Genomic DNA, 4824 nt, shown 5'->3' on the forward strand with positions numbered 1-4824 from the left:
GGGAAAAAACCCCAAGCCGAGTGTGGGGGATCCCACAGGAAACCCAGGACAGGGGTCGCGCTCGCAGTGGGTCTGTCAGCTCGGAGAGGACAAGGTTAAGAAGTGGCCATGCTCACCAAAGGATAACAACACACAAACACCACTGAGGCGATACTAACAATAATATATATATTGTTGTGATACAGCTTACAACCAGGCTACAGTGGAATCAAAATATGTCCATTGACTAAGCAGCCCACTCCTTGTAGCTTTCTCATGCTTCGTATTCCTTCAATGTGACAGAAACATGGCTGACCTTTAGTGAAACGCATCAGATGGGAGGAACCCACATCTTGAGCGGAGCTAAGCCATTAGTCTGGACATGGGGGCTTCACCCTGTAAGTCATCAGTGGCTTTCCTATGACTTGGTCCCAGTGATAACCGCGCTGAGTCAGGGCCTCGGCTCCGAGCATGGGAAAATGTAAAGGGTGGAATGTGCGGGGGAAACACTGTCTGCTCTGATGACACTCCAGAGTCTGCACTGTGTCCTTTATAAACCAGCTCTATCTTTACTATGACTCAGGCTTTTATGCGTTCACATTAACTGAGTGATGTTATCGTTATCATGCCCCTTGTTCTCTGAGTTCGCTGAGTCCTCCATATTTTTATTTTGTTTTTTGCATGTTGTTTCTTGCCTCTTGTGTAAATAAAAAAGATAACCACGTCACTGCAAAGTCAAATCTCACCTTTTTGAAGCATCTGTGTCGGTTTCTGTTTCATTTTAGGGCTTGTTGGACTGTGATGTTTCTTATTTTATGTGCCTGTATCATTTTATCTTCTCGGAACTGGAAGCCAGTAGTGACTATCATGATTTGATTTAAAGCATGCTGAAATACTCCGGCTAAGACCCGCTTCCGCTCTCATGTCTCCGTTTTCAACAATGAATAGATTTCTCTGCGAAAGTCATCATTTATTCTCCCGTCGACGTAATTCTCTGGTGCTCATTTACCATCACAATACTGAGCCAACGGAGCTCATTATCCCTTTGTAAGACAATATTCAGACATTTGCTACACCTTTTGTGCATGTTAACAGTGTCTGTCCCTCGCTACTCATCAGGTTCCTTCTCGGTTTCGGGTTCTCACATCCAAATATCCTCCCCTGCCCTCTCTTTTCTCCCCCCTTCTCCCCCTCCCCCAGGGTCTCATGGGAGCTCAGCAGTACAAATTTCCGTTTATACCAGTGGCTGGGGCTGACGACACCGCAGCGCTCTACCCCACAGATTGACGAGCCCTCAGATGCCGATTTACTGTACATGGCAGCCACTCTGGAGCCGCCGCACATCTGGAGTGGAGTACGCTTACTGAAAAACAGGGGCCAACCTTGGCCCAAGCAAGTGTAGCAGAGCAAAACCGATGAAAGGCAGCCCCCCCCCCTCCACCCCCCGCCCCCCCACCTCCTCTTCTCTCCCTCAAACCCTCCTCTCCTCCACCCCCCCCCCCCCCCCCCTTTTCCAAACCCCAGATCTCTCAAGCTATTACAAAGGCCTTGGAAGGACTGGATTCTGTAAACAAAAACTTGAGAGAGGCATTAAGAGACATGCTTCAGCTAATGATGTGATTGTGGTGGGAATGTCTTCACCGGAGCTGCTGAAATATTCACTTTGAGAGAGTATGTGTGTGTGTGTGTGTGTGTGTGTGTGTGTGTGTGCGTGTGTGCGTGCGTCACAGTGAGCACAGTTGATTCTTGGGAAAAAAAGCAGTGAACTTTCAGCTCTGACAAAGTCTGCAACAGGAATATTTCCAAATGTGACAACTTGTAGTACTAAAAAATGAAGGCAGGGATTTGAATCAACCATGGATTACATACTGTATGTCATTTATTTTCTTTAATACTTACATTTCCTAGGGATCCATTTTATATGGGTTTCAAACATGGCAAGTAAAATCAAGTAATTTTAAAAAGTATTATTAAACTTATGGAGTGTAAAAAAAATGAATGAGATGTCTTGAAGATTCAGAATGATTTCACAAGCTGATGTGACGTCCAAAGACAACAAAGGAAAGTGGTTAGTTTCCTGTAGGAACCTCATATTTTGTAATCTCTTCTTTTGCAACTGACAGCTGACATTGTTCCCCACAAGAAAAAAAAAGGGTTTCATGAAGCTGGGACTCAGCCAAGCCAAGGAAAGTGCATTGTAAAATGTCAAGAATACCTCTGAATCAAAGGAGAAATCAATCTGTTCTTGTCATTGTTTGAGATGCAGGGGTTTTTGCAGTATTCTTACAGTATAGTTACAACATAAAGTTAATATTGACTAAATCCCTACTACCCATTTTTTTCTAGATTTTCCCTATATTATTTTATTCAGGTTCTCATGTTTAAAACTTTAAAACAGACAGCTCTTCTGTCTTCATTCAACTTGTATTCTGCAGCTGTATTACTCTCAGTTCTGGTTGTTACTGAGCTCAAACAAGGAGAAGGCGTCAGTAGTCTCTCCTGTTCACCATGTTGAAAGTGTGTGAGCGTGTGTTTGAGAGAGTGTCAGCGCGTCTGTGTGTGTGTGTGTGTGTGTGTGTGTGTGTGTTTGCGCGCGAGGTAAAAAGTGTCAAGGAATTCATTGTCTGTTCTCCACCTGTTATTATTCTGGTCCCAATCAACCTGCTAGCCAGTCTGGAGCCAGTGGCCATCTGGAAACACTGCTCTGTTTATAAACTTGGCAAGGATCAGCACTCCGGGGCTCTGACCTCCCACACAAATCTGGAAACAATTAGAGCAAGACAGTCTGGCTGATTACTGCGAAAGGGCCCAGCGTGGATCCCACTGACGGCTGCGGGGACGCCAGAGCCTTGTTAGAGAAAATGCAAACTCAGTTTTACACACAAACGCTCTCGCACTGTGAACACACACACGCTTACACTTTCCCGATTATGCAGTCTTTCTTCTTTTTCCTCTGGAGTGTCTATTTTTGTATGTATGTACTGTTTCTTCTTATGGACAGATGGGCAGACAGAGGCAAACACACAGCCTCCCACACACACAAACAATCACAATTTATTGATCTTTTTTACATTGTTTATGAAATGACTTGCACCTCATATTTATTTAAGGAAACAGACTCCCATAACCTCCATCCACATGTTGACTCATGCTCATGCAAACTGCCAACATAAAATCCTACAGTCTAAATTTAGACACGGTGTTGGAAAAAAAAACAAAAAAACACATTTTTTTTCAGATAGATCATGTTTGCTTAACCTTTCCCTTATATTTAGTTGCCATGTGGATAACCTGCGCTGTACAGACCGAACAAATCTCAGATCCATCATACATCACACCCTCACCATGCCTGTATAAAACCAAAAGGCTTTTACTTCCAGAGCCTGGGAGCATTTTCATGGAGAGGCCATACACGGGTCAATTTGGTGACAGCTCAGAAAAGGGGTTTCCCTTGCAAAAGTGCAGGGAGTGACGGTGAGGTCACTTCAGATCATTTAGTTATTGATCCGTTTCCTGGATTGCCTGGATCCTTTTAGCCTTCTCTGAAAGATCGTACAGAAATGTGATTCATATCTGGCAAACAAGTGCTTAAATTTCTGTAATTATTTGATTAATAACTGATTTATATGGATTATATTTATTAACTTTCAAACAATGCAATGTAATGCAATTGCAACATAATTTGTGCATATGAAAGCACATTATTAAGGAATCAAGAGTTCCTGGAAAACACAGCAAAACAAAAGCTCTGAATCTAATTTTCCAAAAAAGACAAAGTATTTCCTAGTTGCGCCGCTGTAAATTGATCTCAGTACAGTGATCCAGGGTCAGTATAATAAAACGCCTCAAAAGATTAATTAACAGCACATTGTTTCCTGTATGAAAGGTCTTATTCATTTCTCACGCAGTATTCAGACAGATCACAACCAGCCAAAACCCCCAAAAGCTTGATTGGGCTAGAATCTGATTAGAAATAACCACCACACATTCATCACCGGCAAATATCAAAGCCATACATCTTGCAATATTGGCAAAGTAATGGAAACTTACATGATTCACATTTTGTTGATGGTGTTTGTCCAACAGTCTCTATCCCACTGTTTACCAATACTGTTTTTCATTTTCCTAATTATTCATATTGTGCATTCTTACTCCCACAAATGAAGAATACAGTATGTAGAATATTGAGCGTAAAATATTGTTTTTCCTCTTCCTTTAGAGAACCGATAATTAAGAGGATAATGAAATACATGGTAATAATGATGGTGAATAATTGCTCTGCCTACTATTTTCTCTCTCTCTCTCTCTCTCTCTCTCTCTCTCTCTCTCTCTCTCTCTCAATTTCTCCCTTTTTTTCATTCTCTCTCACATACTCACTCTCTTTTATAAGGATTTATGGTATGCTGTTGCACAGTGCATGTGAATAAACCAGGAGGGGCTGCTTTTAATAAGCAAAGATTATAGGAAATGGGCCCAAAGCCCAATAGAACATTTCCAGCTGGAAGTCCATCCTCTGTGCTAGAAGGGCTACAGCACACCAGCTATAGTTTAACAAGGAGAGAGACAGAGATTGAATGCAGATACTGCATTACATGGTACTTTCCCATTTCTGTTTCACTACTTACGCTGCTGGCCGTTTTCTCAGCACCGCTCCTGCGCTCCTGTGGTTCCTTCAAATACCTATCTAGTCCTAAATCATTAAATCGCTCCAGTTAATATTGTATGAGAAACGCTTCATTTCTAGATCATTATAAATACTGCAACATTGTTATTGCCCTGCAGCCCTAACGATAACTACATGTGACATATCGCAACCTGGTTTATGTTAAAGGTCAGAGAGAAAAG

The sequence above is a fragment of the Centroberyx affinis genome, unplaced genomic scaffold, assembly GCF_046629955.1.
Source record: "Centroberyx affinis isolate AG114_WGS23_722 - 3 ecotype Tasmania unplaced genomic scaffold, CSIRO-AGI_Caff_v1 ptg001103l_1, whole genome shotgun sequence".
Lineage (NCBI taxonomy): Eukaryota > Metazoa > Chordata > Actinopteri > Beryciformes > Berycidae > Centroberyx > Centroberyx affinis.